Here is a 19,207-nt window from a genome sequence, read left to right on the forward strand (position 1 = left end):
CAGGGGGACAGCTGTCTATGGATCACACATTGGGGAAAGCTGGACTGCATGATTGCCATATCCCTTTAAACAGTAGTATTGTATGACTCATCCCCATGTCTTAGAGACCCAGAAAACTATGGCCCATGGGCTAAATCCAGACGACCATCTGTTTTTGTAAATAAAGTTTTCAGGGAACACTGCCATTCTCATTTGTTTACATATTTCTATATCTACTTTCACACTACAACAAAAGAGTTGAATAGCTACAACAGAAACCATATGGCCCACACAGCCTAAAATATACACTGTCCGACCCTTTGCCAATCCCTGCTTTAGACGTGTAATGTACTGCAAAGCCTACAGCTCTTCTCCATGGTAACTTAATCGAGACAAATTTTATTTTATGAATAGGCATTTCTATTCCATCGACCCAGTTGGCTGGAGAGAGGAAACAGTCATCAATGTGGGATGCAAAAAGAGACTGGGTATGGGGGTGGGAGGTTCTCGATTATATGGTCTGGAAAGGATAAACAGCAAGGATCATAGAGGAAGAACTGCTGATGGCGAAAAAACAGAAAGCAATTGGAAAAACAGAAGGTGACCCAAAGACCCTGACACTAGTTAAAGGTGCTGACATAGGATGGGCATCTTCTCCCATAACCTTCCAAAAGTCTACTCATCCTCCCTAAAATATTAGATTTCTTTTATAATTACTACTATTAATCAAGTACAATCCTAGAAAATGCTTTTGTTATGCTATTTGTTTCTTTTTCTATTAATTTTTATTGGAGTATAGTTGCTTTACAATGCTGTGTTAGTTTCTGCTGTACAGCAACATGAATCAGCTATACATATACATATATCCCCACTTTTTTTGGATTTCCTTCCCATTTAGATCACCACAGAGCACTGAGTATAGAGTCCCCTGTGCTATACAGTAGGTTCTCATTAGTTATCTATTTTATACATAGTAGTGTATATATGTCAAATGTTATGCTATTTGTTTCGTTATATAATTATTATCCTAATTTTAGAGGAATAAACAGCAAAGTTCAAGCAACTTTCCCATAGCTGATCAATGGCTGAGCTCTTAGTCAAAACTAGTTTCACTGATCTCAGATTTTCCATTATGCCTCAGCTGAAGTTATTTGGTTTTAGACATTCTCTTAAATGCAGATAAATGCTAGATAAAATTCTGATGACCAGAATTCTTTATGCACTATTCTAAATAATTGTTTATCACTGGGCAAAGCTTTACTGTTTCTACCCATACAAACAATCTATCGATCTCCACAAGTTTAGCTCTTGGGTGGGGGTGAGGGAGGAGGGGAATGGATAGGCAAGGTGATGTAAGGAGTCTGACTGCATTCTGCATAGAGAGGCAACCGTGTTGAAATTTATCAAGAAAGATAAAGAAAGGAATTCATTCAGGATGAATAGAAACACAGGAAGCTACTGAAGAACAGACAAAAATGCACTGTTTGAAATGGCAGCTGCAAATCTTATCACTTATATTCCACTGCTACAAAGACTAGTCAGCTTTTCTTAGCCAAATGTGAATTAGAAGAAATACAATTTAGTGTTTAGAAAATATGCCTAATTTACCACCAAACCTATATAGTTTTGTCTTGAAGTAAGGAATTCTACATCAGCTTTTTAAAATGATGGTGATTAAGTAGACTACAATATACTTCCAGTGTTCTGTTCTTTTCATTATTTGTGGCTCTCTGACGAAAAGTAATTATGCTTTAACAAATTTTCCTCTTAGATGTAATTTGGACCACTTATCTGAGATTCTCAGAAGGGAGCTGACTCGACAACTAAAAGAGAACACCTGTTTCTATCAATGTAAAGGAAGCCTTCCTGAGAGCCTTTTCCTCTGCTTAGCAAGGCACAACATTTCTACAACGAGAAATACTGAGTGATGCATTAATGAATTGCCTTCTCTATTTAGCAAACAGAGTCAGGAATTAAATGGTATATCTTTATATTTACATAAGGAAAGAAAGAATGGTCATGAATATAAAAAAACAAAAAGAGAAAAGGGAGTGTGGCAGTGATTGAGAGGACTGAGCTACACTGATGTCTGCCCTAGTGACCCGCCCACCTGCAATGAGATCTCTCAGCTACTCAGGTGCTTTAAAAAAAATTCACAATTTGGGATTCTGTTATTTTATTAAATAGGTCAAAGGGGATCTGCAGAAAAGGTTCGTGTATGTTTTATTGTTTCCAACACACACTGTGCGTTTGAAAATTCCATCCATCCTCTTTTCACTGACGTTAAAAGCAGGCAGCTGGCACGATACTAACGGTTCATAAAAAGAGGATGGTCCCACTGCTTTATTGAAATACTAAATAATTCCATTTTCTGACTAGGGCAAGTGAAGCTTCAAATATACTTTTAAGAGGCTTTATTTATTCCTTTTATGATCTATAAAAAGGCTACACGGCTATTACTTTGGCTTTTCCATCCTGTTTTAATGAACATCTAAAAGCACTTTTACAAATACAATCTTTTGGTCTCTCTGCATTCTTGAGATGAACATCAACAAGTAAAATAAGTACAGTACCAAAGATCTAAGACACAATTTATGTGGATCTACTGAGAATCAGTTAATGGACTTCAAGGAAATTTGTTTTTCTTTGCCTATACGTTACCATCCCTTTTTGTTTGCCTCTAATGGGAATCTAATTTTCTTATGGAATAGTTTATGGAAACTATTGAAGGGAAATTCTGCAACAAGTTATTTTGGTTATTTATATTTGTAACACATTAAGAGCTTGCACCCTATCAATTTTTCTAAGTATCTGCAAGACTGGGTACATGAACTTTTAAAAACTTTTTATTGAAATGTAATATACATTAAAAATACACGTAAGTGTACTACTAAGTAATTCTTTTTACAAATAAGGCATTCATATAGCCAGCACCCAGATTCAGAAACAGAACTTCTACCAGGCCCTAGAAGACTCTCCTCACACTCCTTTTTACTCATCATAAAGATAACTGAACTTCTGAACTTCTCCTAACCCTAAAGATGTCAGTTCCATAGGGTCAAGGGTGGGCACATTAAATCTTACAAATCAGGACTTCCCTAGTGGTCCAGTGGTTAGGACTCCATACTCTCACTGCCAAGGACCCAGGTTCAACCCCTGGTCGGGAAACTAAGATCCCAAAAGCTGCACGGCACAGCCAAAAATAAACAAATAAATAAATAAAATAAAATAAAATAAATCTTACAAATCCTCATTGACCCCCCCCAAACATAAGCCTGGCCTCAAAATTCTCCACAGCAATAATCAAGTCAGGAGATTAAAAACAACATCTAAATATATTTGAAAGTAGTTCAAAATTCTGTATCTAATCAAGTTGCCGTCTATGTATAAAGACAATATGAAGACATATTAAATATGTAAAAGATTTAAGAAATAAACTCTCATGAATCCTTCTTGAAAAACTACCTTGTGACTTAATCTAACCAACCCAGTGATGACTTTAAAAAGACTCAGGAAAGATAATGCCCTTATATGAAAGATATGATGGTCAAGCAATTTATTTAAATATGTAATTATATCTAAAGAATTGATTATAGTGACAAAACAATGTGTTGTCACTTATAAAAGTAAAGCTATACAATATTAAAAATAAAAATAAATAATTATAAGGGACAGGGAAAAATCCCACTAATACTAAAAACTGAGGTTGTAGCCAAGGGATAGTGGGTTCTTTATCTATCTATGTAATAATATCTATGGTCTTTCAAAAGGAGGCCTCTCTGGGTGCCTTCAATTGATTAAATTGAATTTGAAGTAACAGTATGTTCACATTCAAAAGATAACCTATAGTAGAACAAGAAACATTCTATATATCTTCTAATTATCAGAAAGATGATCATATATAAAAGACAGAATGACAGGAAATGTTTAAAAAGCATTAAAAACAGGAGACTTAAGATGGTATAATTAAGACTGAGCATTTTATAACACTAAATATTAATGGGCTATATTTATACCTATTAAAGAAAAACTACTCTCCCACCGATTCAAAAAACAAATCTAACTACATATTAAATATAAAAGGCAAAGTAAAAACAATGTAATTTGGAAATGGGTAAAGTAAATAGATAGACAAAAGTTTATCTTTTTACTATTAATTTATCATTAAATTATTATTTGCAAAAATAAATCAAGGAACAAGATTTTAATAGAAGGCAAGATTGAATTCAAGGCAAGAATATTAAAGGATTTCATTTTATATTAAACTGAAAGATTTGATTATTTCAAAGGAGCCAACCTTCTGAGTAGAAAATTAAGATTGTATTTTATGACTTAAATGAATATAGAGCTTTTATTATCTATAAGTGGCCAAAGAAATTATTGACCTCCCCATATTTTTATCCAGGGAGAATTTCCCTACTGAATTCTGGAAGACAAAATAAACTTGTTGCTTGTTTATAATGCCAGTTATGAAAATAATTAAACACATTTGGCACTTACTGTGTTAACGTTTTATCTCATTTAATCCTAGCAACAGCCTATTGAGGTTTAAGTTTACTATTAACATTCTCTTACAGATGATGCACAGCACTGAAGTAACATACCCAAAGTCCCACTGCTTAGGGAGTGGTAAAGCTTGAACTCAATCCCTGGCAGCCCAACTCAGAGCACATGCTTTTAATGACTACATTAAAATATGGTGGGAAAAAATAACAAAAACCCCATTCACACAGAATGGGACGCATGTACCTGGGATTTGCACCAAGATGACCAGATACCAGTCTAAGGCTAAAAGTCTACCTGCACCTCTACCGATTGGTGGTGAAGGGCCCTCTGAGAGCCTGCAGTCCTAGCCAGGACTGGCTCAACGCATTAGCTAGGCTGAATCCCATAAAGTGAATATGTCAGGGCTCCTCAAGATCACTCCAGGTTTGGTGATTTGCTAGGTGATCTCACAGGACTCAGCATATAGTCGTACTTGTACTGAGATTTATGACAGTAAAAGGATACAAAGGAAAATCAGCAAAAGGAAAAGGTGCATGGGAGAAGTCTAGATGAAACTAGGTGCACGCTTCCAAGAGTCCCCCAGACACACAGTGTAATTGCATAGGACATGCTTAATTCCTCCAGCATCAAGTTGTTAAAATAAATGGGAAGTATTGTCTACCAGGGCAGCTCATTAGAGACACCACCAATGGTTTTTTTGGAGGCTGGTATGTAGGTATCCTCTGCCCAGTATGTACCAAAATTCTAGATTCCCAAAAGGAAGGCAGGTGTTAAGTATAAATATATTCTTTGCACAGTTTAGGCACAGTGAACCACAAATAGTATTTAGGGAGAGTTTTATATCAGTGTGTGGGACCGTTTACTAGCCAAATTCCCAAAGACCAGCAAGAGGGCCAACCTTGCAAGCAGGCTTTTCTAAGAATAGGCAATTTCAGACCTGCACTATTCTTTTTTCTGCACAGTGAACATGAAGCATTCAACTACCCCGTTCTGAGTTTCCCTCTATGATTTGTGAATTGACACTATAATATTCTACAGTCCTATATTTTTAGTTTTCTTATAATTTAGATTTCTTCACCTTTCTCTACTCCCACCTGCTTACTCACTCTATCCACTGAAATGTGTACTCATCATCATTAGTTACTTCTGAAAAACACCCCCTCTGAATTGCTGACATTACAGTCAGACTCTCTGGCACTCCAGAGATTCAAAGGGGGGAGAAGGCATTGTGCCTGCTGGTGGCCAAGCTATGACTCTGTAGCAATTCAGTTATCATTTCCTCCACCTCTCAGCCCCCACCCCAGCACTGCACACGACCTACCTATGAGTTGCAAAACTTTTGGGTAAGTTCCTAGATGGCAAGTAACAGTGAGCCACTGAATGAAGTTCATCATTCAATCTATACATATAACCATCAGTTATGTGCAAGGCATTGTGTTAAAAGCAGTGAATAGATGTGACACTGAATTCAGACATATATCCTACATCGAAGGAGTATATAGTCTTATAGGATGCATGATTAAATAACTTTTATATGAAATAAGAAGTGATGGATTACAAAGTGTAGGCACCGTAACTGGGAATACAACAGTGACTGAAATAGACAAAGTCTTTACTCTTATTACCAGAGAAAGGGCAGGTGGCATCAGAGAATGGGCCTAATCAATATCTGGATATGTCAACATGATGACACAATGTCATCATCATGGAAAACAGTTGACACAGGTAAAGTGCTGTTGCCAAAGGAGCCATATGAAGCTGGATGGGATAATTTCCTGATCCAGTGTGACTGACTATGTTCTATCTGCAGAATGCCATGCATAGTATTCTAAGTCTCAAAAACATCCCTGCTCTTCAAGGCTCTTTAACACTCCTTTGACAGTGTGGCAGCATGAAATTTGCCCAATCTTGTAGATAAAAATGGGTACAATTCAATATTGTACTTCTACAGGTCAAATAATCTCCTGAATCTTATGTTTATTAGTTTATTTTCAGGAAATGTTAGAAATTTTTTTCAGTGTCCTCTCATAAAACAAGGCAGGACTCACTTTAGAGAATGTTTACAATAGGTTTAGAATCAACAATAAAATTTGAAGAATGATAAATTACAATAAACAAAAGAATATGCTCCATCATTATTTTTTATTTGAGAAATTTCATCTTTCTAATTTTTTTTCCAGACATGTATGGTAATTTTTTTTAATGGAAGCTATGCTTCCTATCTAATGGACGGGATTTATTCTCATCATTAAGTTGTATTTAGGTTTTTCTTTCTGGCCTTTGCTTTTTCTCATTTACATTCTTTATTCCTTTTCTTCCATTTGCTCATGCTCCTTCTGTGCTGGCTTCTCTTAACCACTTGATCCATAATCAGAGATCTGACTTTCAATTTAAGTGGCATTTTTGTAATAATCTTTTTGGTCAGTTGGGGCCTCAAGCTACCACAAGGCAGGTTTTAATTAGAATTTTAGGAACACGAAGCAGCCTTTTGCTAAGATTTTCAAGTTCATTTTAAGGGCCAATTTCATGCTCTAATCAAAAGACTATCATTTCACTCTTAAAATAGCAGAAGATTTACAATCCCTCTTCCCAGAGTCTGCTGAACTCAGACATACAGTCACTCAGGTGATGTACCTCATGGGACTGCCCTTCAACTTTGTCCTAAACTGATAATACCAAATTCCCATCAGCTTAGTATATCATAAGACTACGTTTGTTCCTTTGACTGTCTGGAATAAAACTTTGTTTTCTTAATTTTTTAGTACACTAGCTACCTTTATGTGCACTCTATATTTGCTATTTTGATTTTCCCAAAAAAGCTATTTGAATTAGCAAGAGAGCAACCTAAGACAAACATCTTTAAATAAGCCGAAGAAATTAGTCACTACGTTAAGCCAAAATTGCACAGTAAATACTGTTGGCAGTATGCAGTCATACTTTACTGTCTCTTTATTTTGCATTTTATTTACAGATATGCTCCGTTAAATGACTGACCTGTTCCGTACTAGCCCACAGCATTTTTAAAATTTATGGGCTTCTTATTTTTACTGAAGATCTGTTAGTTTGGATTCACCATTTACAATACAATAGATGGCTTTTGCTCCTAAACTCATTATTTCTCCTTCTCATTACAATTACTAGAACTCTGAGATAGTTTCAGTCAGAGAGTTAGTTCTTCCTTACTTTTACTTCTAAGCCTAGAAGAGGACTTTCCTATTCTTTTTCATTTAAAATAACTTTTTCTGTAATGGCATAGTTCCCTGAATTCCAGATGAAAGTTATGTTGTTTTCACTAAAATTCATTTCATAATTAAGCAATAAAAAATCTACTCTGGGATGACACATGCCTTATAAGGCTATTTCAAAAACCCATATATGTAGAAAAATCTACTTTGCCTTTTATAAGTTAATGTAGTGAAAAGCCATAATGGTTTTCTAAATTCAAAATCTAAAAGTGGCTTTGATTTTTAATTAAATTAATGTCAACTCTTAATCTTCCCAGTACATTAGGGGCCTTCATATAATTTTTTAATCTCCATTTTCAAGTAGTGTTTAGAAATATTTGTTTCTAGGCTTAGATACTTTTCCCTACGCAAATTCTAGGAAGATTTTTCAGACTGTTGCAGGGGAGGAATAAATTCTTTTTCTAATACCCTTCTAGGTTCTCTGACTGGAGCTCTATAAGTCAGACTCACAAAAGACAGATTAACATGAGAAAAGCATACAAATTTATTTATATTAATATATACTTATTTAATATAAAATTTACAAGACACAGGAGCCTTCACAGGGACACAAAGACCTGAAGAAGTGGTTAAACCTGAGCATTTTTATACTAGGTTTGATGAAGAGTGGAGAGTAGTGGGAAAATGTAATAGAACAAAAGGATGTGAGCTAAGGGTGGTGAACTGGGGGAAACTAGCAAGGTATGTGCATTTGGATTCCTCTCAGTCTTCAGAGACAAGGACGCTCCTTTCCTCCAGGTGTAGGGGTATAGGGAGGGCACTATTCACACAAAGGTCTTGATACCTGCTTTAGGAGAAGCTCAGATACATGCTGTTTCTCAAATTCCTTCAGGTTAAAATATTTGATATCCTAAGGTGCCATATTTGGAGTAGCGTATACTAAACCCCATCACTGTGAAACTGGACATATGCGAAGATTATATAACATGAAGTGTAACCAACCAGGACGTTATGGGCCTTCCCGGGACAGGCCACCCCCACTCCCACACTCTGCTTTAGCTCCTCTCTGAAGTACTGAGATAACAGTATCAGATGCACATTTCCCGGGTAGTTTTACAGATGCTAAAGCCCCACCAAGTGGAAGAAATTAACACATCCCCTCTGCAGTATGGCGGGAACCAGGAAATACTTGCAACGACTTATCTGGCCTTTTACTTTACCTCACCATCAACCAATCAGAGGATTGTGTGGGGAGCTGATCATACCCTGGGACTTCCTTCCCTTGCCTGGCCTTTAAAAATGCTTTGCTAAAACCCATCTGGTAGTTCGGGCTTTTTGAGTACTAGCTATCCCGGACTCCTTATAGGACACCCTGCAGTAAATGCTGCACTTTCTTTCACCACAACCCGCTATCAGTAGATTGGCTTTACTGCATGTGGGCAAGTGGACCCAAGTTTGATTTGGCAACAATAGGCCTTAACTCACTCAGAGTCCCTTAGGAAATGTGATGGAATATCAGTCAATTGCCTTGCAAACTAAATAGTTTAACGCAGGTAATTTCTTAGAAGTTATTACATCTGGGTCCAAAACATACTATAAAGTTTTTAAGTATATGTCAATCCAAAAAATTATAATGCCCACCACATAGATTTGTGTGTACTGTCTAAAATTATTACCCAACCAGGACCACCACATGTAGCAAGGCAGGCTTTGTACTGCACAGAGTGAGTGGTAGCAGGGTGGGTGGAGAGGGGATTTACGTAAACTACTATATGAGTCATATATTCTGGAGCTGTGCACAGAAAAGGTCCTGGACCCAAGCCTCTATGAAAATTTATTTTGAATAGTGATAAAAATCTAAAGCCCAATTTTAAGACAGTGCTGTACTTTACCCGGAAGGCTTTTTCTGTACTTCAACAGAATAATTATTTAAAAGATTTTATTAGGGTGAGAAAATAAGAATGTGAGGTAAATAACACTTTTATTAATTTCCTTACTTCATAAAATGTTAAGCGTCATGGTCTCTCCCTTTATTAAAAAAGTCTGTTCCTGAGAATTAAATATTAACTAAGTTTTTGTAAGCCAAGTCACATTTTACACGTGGAGAGATTTCAGCAGGAATTCAAGACCTTGATTCACTCAAAGCCACTTAAAGAAAATAGGGTGAAAAATCTCAGAAAAGAACTAAATTAATGGATTAAGGTTTTCACAGTAATACATATTTGTTTTCTCTCTACTGTGGGACTATTAGCTTCTGAAGGAGAGACACTAGGTCGTGTTTAACTTTGTACCCCCAGTATCTGGCATCTGGCAAAAAGTAGGCACTCGAAAAATAGTTGAATAAATGAATGGAGACAGACCAAAGTCAGTTGATTATCACATTAAGAACAGAAAGTACTAAATGTTTTAAATATTTGTTTAGACATGGACTTCAATTCCATATTTTGGTCAGTTAATAAAGTATCAAGACAAAAATGAAGGAATGGAAGAAGGATGTTAAGACAAGCAAAAAGGGGACAGGAAAAGACAGAGGGTAAAGGACCAACAGGGAAACAGGTACAGTGTAAGAGACAGTGGGGAATAAAAGGGAAGTGGGGGTAGGAGAGGAGTAGACTGGAAATACAGAAAACGGTAGAGAAATAGGAAAGGTGGCAAAGAATAAGGGCAAAACCTAATAGACAAAGGTGTATTTGTACCAAAAAATTTATAACTGCCCTCCTGCAATCTGCAGCTCACCAGTGCCATGAATTTCAGAGTCTAAACTTCTCATCACTCATCTTTGAAATGTGAGTTAGCTGGTTAATTACTGTTCACAGTTTTGGGGTTGTTTCCCTGTAATTAATTTTTCTTAGTCATAGTGGCAGAGGCCAAAACAAAAACATTCCTATTATTAATTCAGGTCAGGGAGCGATCCTTTCCCATCAGCTCTATCCTGATACTGTCTACCATCTAAAGCAAGAGAATCCTTTCACAAAGGGAAGAACACTTTTGTGATATAAACAAATACCACATCATTTCATTATTATTTAAGTTGAAAATTGTTAACAGTACCTAACACAGTACTGGGCACATGCTATACAATCAAAATGATACTTCTAAATTCAGCTTTTGAGGTTGTTGGGTTTTTTTAAAGTAGAGAATGTTAGTCTCATGAAAAGGGCATTCTGAAAGTTGGTGTTCTGACGTTCAAATCTATTTCTATAATCGATTACTTACACGTATTTTCCACTTCTGTGATACCATTTTTATCATCCTTTTTATTCCATCTTGACTTAATTAACAATATATTATTTGAATATCCTGAATTAAAGGGCAGCTCTCAAAACCCCAGCAACTGTAAATAGCTATGATGATGGCTGCAGATCCTTGATCAATGCATTGCTGACCCCTCTCAGAATGGTTCTTTCACTTTCACTGCATCCCTGAGCTTTTTTTGTTGTTGTTTTTAAACATCTGAAGTAATAAAAACTCACTGTCATGGCTAAAAGCAATGAGACACAGAAGAGGCCCTATTTTCAAACCTCTGGTAACGTCAGAAACAACAGATTTATCAAGGTGAACTTTAAAGGGACAGAGCGACGGAAAGAAATGGGACTAAGAAAAGAATCCATGGTTCCCCCTGTTATCACAGAATAGCTAAGTGACAAGTGGCCAAGTCTATGTTCCTTCATTCTTCCCACTTTCTTCTCCATCTCCCTCCTTTTTTCTTTCTAATTTTTCTAGGATATGATGAAGAAGCAACTACAAACATACAAGTAGCTGTATAGATATAGATATATTTCACTTTGCACAACAAAAGGGGTCCTTAAAAAGTTGTATAAACCTGTTATTTTGTAACAAATTGATCATGCTTCTCTTTATCATTTTTGAGATGCTTAATTTTCATTCCTGATTAATCATTAATTTTGGCTTTAGGTTTGTTTCTCTTCCCTCCTAAAACTAGACTGAAAAATAAAAGTCTGGAAACAAACTCTTAGATCCTTGGGAAGGTCACGATTTATGTAAATTCTCTGGTAACTTCCTGTTTAATGCAAAAATGTCTCTTTGAGATTTGGGATTTTATGTATCGTTTCCATAGAACTTAGCATGAGGAGTCACACCAACTATAACTAAGCTGGAGTAGCAGCAGAAAAACAATGTGATGTAGTTTATACTGGAAGATCCTCTCATAAAATGTCTTCCTCTACCGTTAATAAGCCTAGTCGTAATAGGACAGGGGGGTAAACATGTCTGAGGAGAGGGCGTAGCAATGGAAATGCCAGTGATTAAATTAAGAAGATTAATAATAATTGCAAAACAGCCCAAACGAATGAATCTTTTGGAAGAAAGGGGTGTTGGGACAGGATCTGCAATCTAGGAAAAGGGAAAATGAGACAAGCAATTAATACTACAACTTAAGATTATATGGTGAGGAAGGATAATGAGGTAAGTTGATTGCCTGAATAAATAGCAACTTCCAAAAAATGGCATAAAGGTGCTGGGGGAGAGAAAACGTTTTGGGGAGAGAAAACGTTTTTAGGTACTTCTTATAATTAATTCAATTTATTTTGACTTATACAGACTATCTAAACTTTAAACGTTGATTCGTGAAAATAAGCAGGAGTTTTTTGTCCTTTATTTGTGTTCAGATGTGTATTTGGATCAGAAGTTGATGGCAGAACGCGATGGTAGAAGAAAACAGAGCCCCCATTTCATGAGGAGGAAACAGAGGCACGTGGAGGAGAGTCTGAGAATGGGGTCAGCTGTCGTGACCTCAGAGCAGGACCTTGTAGAGTTGATTCCCATTTTGCTTCTCTACAACAGGAGGGATACTGTGTAGGATGCCTTTTCTCTCATAGTCAGAAGTACCTCAGGGTTATAAAGCATTATTAAGGTTTTACTTGCCCAAAATCCTCAGACAACACCTAAAATCTACCCCCTGCTTTCATTAGCCTGAATCTGAGTTGTGCCCCACCCAGCACTCTGTCAAACACATCACGTGGCTGCGGGTAGAAAACAATCCTTTCCTTATAAAATGGAGAGCCTGCAAAGTAGGTGTTACCAGTGTGTGTGTGTGTGTGTGTGTGTGTGTGTGTGTGTGTGTGTGTGAGTGTGTGTGTGTGTTGCTACACCCAGTACTTTTTTTCAGAGTATTTACCAACTACGTGGTGAAACACTTAGCATTTACATATGCTAATCAATTAAATTATTGATTCATTTATCAAGGACGGTAAGTCTACAAGGCATTCAAAGAAAAAAATTAACTTTGAGAAAGAAGGTTGAGAAAGGCAATTCACAATGTATCAAAGCATGAAAATAAAGATCTTCCTCTTCAAAAAACGTCCGTAAACGTACAAGTCATTATAGGACCTTTACGATATAGAAATAGTCAACAGGAAAACTGATTATCTTATTTAGTATGTAACATATGCATTTTCACTACTCTTTCTTCACTGACCCCTCCTCCATGGGTTTCATAATCTTTGCATTCTGTTCAACCAAAGATGAGACTATATTCTAAGAAACTAATCATTTTCAGTCAATTTAAATGATCACAGGGATTGGCAAAGTGATAGAAATATACCAATCCCTTGAAAACAAGAAAGGAGCATTCCCCAATGTGTTCACTGACTCCAATATAAATAGATCCATTGTTCTTCCAGAAGTGGACCTTCCATAATGGCCAGCATAATAAATTTAATTCTAGCTCTGAAAAATATGTCATATAATTCCCAATCTACAAAGCCTCCATTTTAGCATATTACTTAGACTTCTTTCTGATCTGGCTAGAGTCACACAGAAAACTGTCAAAAATATTCTGTCTTCTGTACTCATTTAAAAGAAGAGAATAACGTCTTTGTTTGTCATAGTCACTGTAATATAGGAATTGGGAGAGTCTTGTAAAAATAAAAGTTCATGAGTCAGTACATTCACATTCCATTAGTTACCCAGTCTATATATCTCATCCAAACCTAAAATTCTTCTCTCTTCTCACTCTCATCTGATGACCTTGCTTCCTATTTCATGGAGAAAAGAGAAGAAATCAGAAAAACGCAGACATAGAGAATGGACTTGAGGACACGGGGAGGGGGAAGGGTAAGCTGGGACGAAGGGATAGAGTGGTATGGACATATATACACTACCAAATGTAAAATCGATAGCTAGTGGGAAGCAGCCAAGTAGCACAGGGAGATCAGCTTGGTGTTTTGTGACCACCTAGAGGGCTGGGATAGGGAGGGTGGGAGGGAGACGCAAGAGGGAGGAGATATGGGGATATATGTATATGTATGGCTGATTCACTTTGTTATAAAGCAGAAACTAACACACCATTGTAGAGCAATTATACTCCAATAAAGATGGTAAAGAAAAAAAAATGAGAGAAGAAATCAGAAATTGAACTTCCACATGCCCTCACTACTTCACTGACATACCTGCACCCATGTCAATTCTCCGCTTCCTCAAGGACCATGGATGAACTCTTTGTTCTCCTGCATTCAGATCACTCTTGTTTACAAAAAGATTTTGCCCCTATGACTCTCCCCTTTCTCCTCTTAATCATTAATTTTTCTCCACTCTATGACATCATTGTCATTAACATCCAAACATTCTTTAACAGCACCCACCTTATAAATTACCTTCCCCTATCCCAAATTTCCTTGTTTCTCTGCTCTCTTTTGTAGTAAAAATTCATATTTTTATAGTAAAATTGCCAAGTTTTCCCCACATAATGACTTAGGAATCCAAATTGCTTAACTTATATGATAAAATATTCCCTTTTTCTTACTACCATTCCTATAGACACAATCTGAGATCTGACCACCAAGTTCTCTCCTTTAATCAAGCTTCTCTCTCATTGGCCTGACAGAGACATTTCAATCATAATTTCAATAACAATGCTGTTGATAATATAAAGGCAGCAAAGAATCCAGCTGCTTCCTTTATTATTGTACTGAACCCACAACAGCACTATCAGCAAAAACTGACTTCTCCATAAACTTTAGCAAATATGTTTTAAATAACTTCTAAGAAACAAGAATTAAGGGGTATGTTTACAATTAGTTCATATTACCATTAGGACGCTAATATCTATCACTAATTTTTAAAATGATACTGAAAATAAATCATCCCAATGTAACTATACATAATATAAAATATATAATCTATTTTAATATATTTAAATGTTTTATATAAAAATATGTATTTTAGGGCTTCCGTGGTGGCGCAGTGGTTGAGAGTATGCCTGCCGATGCAGGGGACACGGGTTTGTGCCCCAGTCCGGGAAGATCCCACATGCCGCGGAGCGGCTGGGCCCGTGAGCCATGGCCGCTGAGCCTGCGCGTCCGGAGCGGAGCCTGTGCTCCGCAATGGGAGAGGCCGCAACAGTGAGAGGCCCGAGTACCGCAAAAAAAAAAAATGTATTTTAATCATATGAAAAAGGGGACATCCATCAATTAAGTTGACCTCATAAAATATGAACAGCATTATCTATTTAGGGAAAAGGAACTCTTCAAGGAAATCTCACACACTCAGTTAATACTCAATAAAAATCATTGCCCGATCAGAAGAACTCAGTAAGAAGGAAGATTATACTGTTTTCCTTTCCTAGTAGGATGAACAATTATAATCTTGGTTTTACTGTTTAGAAAAATCTCAAATCATTCAATCAGATGCAAATAACAACTGAAATTAGATTCGTCCTTTGGCCAGTAATTTCTTGATTGTGAACTACAGAAGCAGGACAATGTAATTAGGTCCTGCTGCACACAGAATTTTGTGATTTTTCTGTATTTAGTCCAAAAGAGATCTCCTGTCAAATTTTGATTATGAATATAAGCAATGTAAAATATCATTTTATAATAAGTATTTACATACTTATTAGGGATTAATTGTAAAATGACTATAACGTATGTATATTTCCAAGTATTTCTGTAGTGTTGGACTGAATGTATGTCCTGGGCTACAAAAATGAAGGAAAGTGCCACCTAGAGGCAGCACTGGATTGCAGGCATTTGATGGCTGAATCTGAAACCAAAGAAGCTGATACCGAGTATAGTCACTGTTAAGTCAATATAATATATTGTCAAAATGTTGAATAAGGCTTAGCTTTTTAAATTAACTTTAATCCTTGATTATTTCCAGAACTGACTTCAGTATTCATCTAGTTTAACCAACTCACTTTGCAAATCAGGAAACTAAAATTCAGAACTGTTACAGGATTGTCCCAAGGTTGCCGTGTAGTAAATGAGAGAGCTGGGCTGGCACCAAGTTCCTCACTCTTTCTCGAAAGTAATTAATTCCATTCATTTGGAAAATGTGCTAGACAAAACAGTTTGTACCCTGGTCTGGGAAGATCCCACGTGCCGCGGAGCAACTAAGCCCGTGAGCCACAACTACTGAGCCTGCGCGTCTGGAGCCTGTGCTCCGCAACGGAAGAGGCCACGACAGTGAGAGGCCCGCGCACCGCGATCAAGAGTGGCCCCCGCTCACCGCAACTGGAGAAAGCCCTCGCACAGCAACGAAGACCCAACACAGCCAAATATAAATAAATTAATTAATTGGGGGAAAAAAAACTAAATAGTAGTGATGGATGATTAAGTAAGTTGAGAAAATCTGTTAGAAAGGAGAGAAAAAAAAAAACCCAAAGATATGCAACATATAAAATACTCAGACCAAGTTTCCAATATCTAAGTAATAGGAGGTCCAGAAAGGGAAATAAATCATCAAAGAAATAATTCGAGTAATTTACCTTTAAACATTTGAAATTGCAGAATTTGCAGAATTTACAGAATTAAAAAATCTACTCACTGAGAGGTTAGCAAAATGCATAAAAAGTAACCACATCAAGACATTCCATTATGAAATTTCATAATATTGAAAATGAAGATTCTGACAGCTTCTCCAGAGTGGGGGGAGGGAAACTCAGCTCAAACATAAAGGGTTAGGAGCCATAAAGGCTTCAACTACTCAGCAGCAAACCAGAAAGCTATACATTCTTCAAAGAAGACTTAGACATGTGTGAACAGTTAGGGGGTGTTAAACGGAATTTACACAGGCATACAAATAAACATGTGGCATACCAATCTCATCAGAATGATGGCATAACTATGTTGGGAGGATTGAACAACAGAAGGATGTCACTGAGGTTTGTGGGGGAAGGGGAAGAAAAAAGAGCTACATTTTCATTTTTCAGGTGTGAAATCAATAAATAATACCAAAAACTAAAATCAAGAAGCAGTAATATAATCATATTATTTATCATTTAACTGAAAGTAATTAGCAGATAATCAGCTTAAAGATGTGAAAGCGGTTGCCTGTGGACAGCCCAAACGAGAGGAGGTGCAGAGGCGGGGGAGAGGCAGACTTCTCTTCCTAAGAAAGCTTGTAGATCTACTAGATTCATCAAACATGCACACGTACACCTTGAGTATGAAAGACTCATTTATATTTGCTAAATTAAATCTAAGTTCTATAACCCTTGGAAATGTAAAAGTAATGAAAAACAGGAGTTAATGGGTGGAAGTAGATGTGGAGGAAGATATAGGGGCAGTAACTCTCTTATCTTACACAGTAGGAAATCAAGGGGCACTGTCAAAAACGTACGAGTCAAGAAATAGAATTTTTATGAAGCTAAATAACAAAAGAATTTTTTTCATGAGCTTGGTAGGGATTGGAAGTGGGGAGAGAAGATAAGTGAGCTAAATTTCTCTCATGTCATAGAGGGGAATCAAAAGCTATTTTTAAATTGACATATTAACAAATAAAGTATATGCATATTATTTAAGACTTGGATTTAAGCTCCAGAAAAACTAACCATAAAATGGTTAAAAATAATCACTTCTGGTGAGTGGGAATGAAGGAAAGTATATTGAACCTTACTTTTCATTTAGCAGCCTCTTTGGTGTTTGAATTTGTATTTTGGCACATATTGTTGGTGTAATAATTCAATAGACAAATAAAACTATTAATAAATACTGGGTGGGTCAAAAGCTTCCTTCGTTTTTTTCCGTAAGATGGCCCTAGTAGTGTTTAGTTGTCTTTAACTTCATTCGAAAAAATTTTGTTAGATTCTACATAACAGCTGTCATATCAGCATGAATTTTTAAGAAAGACATCAAAATTGGTGAATTTTTGTGTAGCCATTTTAATATTGAAGATGGAAGAAAAAAGCAATATTTTCAGCATATTATGCTTTATTATTTCAAGAAAGGGAAAAACGCAACTGAAACACAAAAAGATGTGTGCAGTGTATGGAGAAGGTGCTGTGACTGACGGAACGCGTCAAAAGTGGTTTGCGAGGTTTCGTGCTGGAGATTTCTCACTGGACAATGTTCCACGGTCGGGTAGACCAGCTGAAGTTGATAGCGATCAAATTGAAACAATAATTGACAACAATCAACGCTATACCACGTGGCAGATAGCCAACATACTCAAAATATCCAAATCAAGCGTTGAAAATCATTTGCACCAGCTTGGTTATGGGAATCGCTTTGATGTTTGGGTTCCACATATTAAAGTTAAGCAAAAATACCTTCTTGACCATATTTCCTCATGCAATTCTGTACTGAAATATAATGAAAACATTCCGTTTTTAAAACAAATTGTGACGGGCGATGAAAAGTGGATACTGTACACGAATGTGGAACGGAAGAGATTGTGGGGCAAGCGAAATGAACCACCATCAACTACACTAAAGGCCGGTCTTCATCCAAAGTAGGTGATGTTGTATATATGGTGGGATTGGAAGGGAGTCCTCTATTATGAGCTCCTTCCAGAAAACCAAACGATTAATTCCAACAAGTACTGCTCCCAATTAGACCAACTGAAAGCGGCGCTTGACGAAAAGTGTCCAGAATTAGTTAACAGAAAATGCGTAATCTTCCATCAGGATAATGCAAGACCGCGTGTTTCTTTGATGACCAGGCAAAAACTGTTACAGCTTGGCTGGGAAGTTCTGATTCATCCGCCATATTCACCAGACATTGCACCTTTGGATTTCCATTTAGTTTGGTCTTTACAAAATTCTCTTAATGGAAAAAATTTCAATTCCCTGGAAGACTGTAAAAGGCACCTGGAACAGTTCTTTGCTCAAAAAGATAAAAAGTTTTGGGAAGATGGAATTATGAAGTTGCCTGAAAAATGGCAGAAGGTAGTGGAACAAAAGGGTGAATACGTTGTTCAATAAAGTTCTTGGTGAAAATGAAAAATGTTTATTTTTACTTAAAAAACCGAAGGCACTTTTTAGCCCTCCCAGTAATAGAGCAGATGATCACATCCTATCTAGTTTTATGTCTAGATTTTCACATATGTTTATTTGGATAATATTTTATAAAGAGACAGCAATTTTTGTTTCACAGCTGGTCTGTAGCATAAAAGATACAAATGCTGATTTATGATATTTTAGTCTGGTTTTTATTTTTAATCCACTATGTAAGTACAAAGATTGGTAAAGTACTGTCTGGTCAAAATATGTTGATGCCAGGGTGTATACTTAATAAAAGAATTCTATAAAAAGGATCCTTCACATCTAGAACCAGAAAATCTCACACAGTAATTCACTG

General features: G+C 36.6%; 1 protein-coding gene across 3 annotated transcripts in view; it reads right to left on the bottom strand.

The window, feature by feature from the left end:
- The window catches only part of EPM2A (EPM2A glucan phosphatase, laforin), a 97,607-nt gene that overhangs the window by 28,306 nt on the left and 50,094 nt on the right, over positions 1-19,207 (bottom strand). The window lies entirely within an intron of this gene.

Source organism: Neophocaena asiaeorientalis, unplaced genomic scaffold (genome assembly GCF_003031525.2).
Source record: "Neophocaena asiaeorientalis asiaeorientalis breed wild unplaced genomic scaffold, Neophocaena_asiaeorientalis_V1.1 scaffold123, whole genome shotgun sequence".
Taxonomy (NCBI): Eukaryota; Metazoa; Chordata; class Mammalia; order Artiodactyla; family Phocoenidae; genus Neophocaena; species Neophocaena asiaeorientalis.